This window comes from Arachis stenosperma, chromosome 6 (assembly GCF_014773155.1).
Source record: "Arachis stenosperma cultivar V10309 chromosome 6, arast.V10309.gnm1.PFL2, whole genome shotgun sequence".
Lineage (NCBI taxonomy): Eukaryota > Viridiplantae > Streptophyta > Magnoliopsida > Fabales > Fabaceae > Arachis > Arachis stenosperma.
Window position 1 is genome coordinate 127618575 of NC_080382.1, and position 2220 is coordinate 127620794.

Here is a 2220-nt window from a genome sequence, read left to right on the forward strand (position 1 = left end):
TTAAAATACGAGGCTAAAGAATCCTATTGATATCCTGACTAAGACAAATAAAATAAACATTAATTGCTTCAAGCCAATAATCTCCGTGGGATCGACCCTTACTCACGTAAGGTATTACTTGGACGACCCAGTGCACTTGCTGGTTAGTTGTGCGAATCACAAATTCGTGCACCAGTAGCCTCATTGGTAGGAATTTTAGATAAGCATATGAAGATACTGTATGGCTCAAGGACGCCTACTCTCCTACTGCTTCAACTCAATCCTTCTGACTCCTTTCCATGGCAAGCTGTATGTAGGGCATCACCGTTGTCAGTGGCTACATCCCATCCTCTCAGTGAAAATGGTCCTCTGCGGCTGTCACTCGCATGGCTAATCATCTGTCGGTTCTCAATCAGGTTGGAATAGAATCCATTGATTCTTTTGCGTTTGTCATCACGCCCAGCCTTCAGGAGTTTGAAGCTCGTCACAGTCATTCAATCCCAGAATCCTACTCGGAATACCATAGACAAGGTTTAGACTTTCCGGATCCTCATGAATGCCGCCATCTATCTAACTTATACCACGAAGATTCTGTTGGGGAATCTAAGAGATATGCGCCCGGCCTAAGGTAGAACGGAAGTGGTTGTCAATCACGCGCGTTCATAGGTGAGAATGATGATGAGTGTCACGGATCATCACATTCGTCAAGTTGAAGTGCAACGTATATCTTGAAATAGGAATAAATAGAATTGAATAGGATATCATCTTAATGGCATTGAAACTTGAGGTACAGCAGAGCTCCACACCCTTAATCTATGGTGTGTAGAAACTCCACCGTTGAAAATACATAAGTGAGAGGTTCAGGCATGGCCGAATGGCCAGCCCCCATGATCTGAGAACTATGCGTCCCAAGATCTGATCCTAAGATCTAAAGTGATCAAAAGATTTCAAATACATTAGTTAAATGTTCTATTTATAATAAACTAGCTCCTAGGGTTTACATGAGTAAGTAATTGATGCATAAATCCACTTCCGGGGCCCACTTGGTGTATGTTTGGGCTGAGCTTGATCAATCCACGAGTTGAGGCTTCTCTTGGAGTTGAACTCCGAGTTATGACGTGTTTTGGGCGTTCAACTCCGGATCATGACGTTTTTCTGGCGTTTAACTCCAGACAGCAGCATGAACTTGGCATTCAACGCCAAGTTACGTCGTCAAATTCCGAATAAAATATGGACTATTATATATTGCTGGAAAGCCCTGGATGTCTACTTTCCAACGCCGTTGAGAGCGCGCCAATTGGAGTTCTTTAGCTCCGGAAAATCCATTTTGAGTGCAGGGAGGTCAGATTCCAACAGCATCAGTAGTCCTTTTGTCAGCCTTTTTCAGAGTTTTGCTCAAGTCCCTCAATTTCAGCCAGAAATTACCTGAAATCACAGAAAAACACACAAACTCATAGTAAAGTCTAGAAATGTGAATTTAACATAAAAACTAATGAAAACATCCCTAAAAGTAGCTTGAACTTACTAAAAACTACCTAAAAACAATGCCAAAAAGCGTATAAATTATCCGCTCATCAGGCGGCGGCGTAAGGATGGTGGTTAATTCCGATTACATTGAGATGTGAGGTCTGTGGCAAGAGTAACCCGCTCGAATCCCTTCGTATGAATAGAGTATGCAGGCACAAAATCCTGGACGGTGATCCGAGCACCATATCTCGGGGGTTCCCAATGATGATTCCGAAGGGCGATATCTCCATGGAGATATGTCAGGTTGGCACTTAAACTGACAATATGATATCACAGTGATGAATAGATTTTTGTGTGATCTAGAATTTTACAATAAACTCTCATTGCAAGTATAGTTTCTAGACCAACAATAATCCCTTCATACAAAAGTTTGGTTGTCACAGGTAACAAACCCCTAAAAATAATAACCGAAATATTCAAACCTCGAGTTGTCTCTCAAGGAATTGCAGGGAAGTGTACTTATAATTGGTTATGGAAAAGTATATTTTTGGGATTTTGAATGAGAAACAAGGAAATTAAATTGCAGTGGAAATTAAATGGTAAAAACGGTCTTGGCAAGGTTTGGTGGTCAAGGATCTCTATTTTTATCACTAACCACAACATGATAATTGCAATGATCAATCACACTAAGTCATCCTCTAACAAGTAAAGGAAAGTCAAGTGAGCTATATCAATCCAAGTCCATAAGTCCTGGCTATTCACGAATTGAAGTAA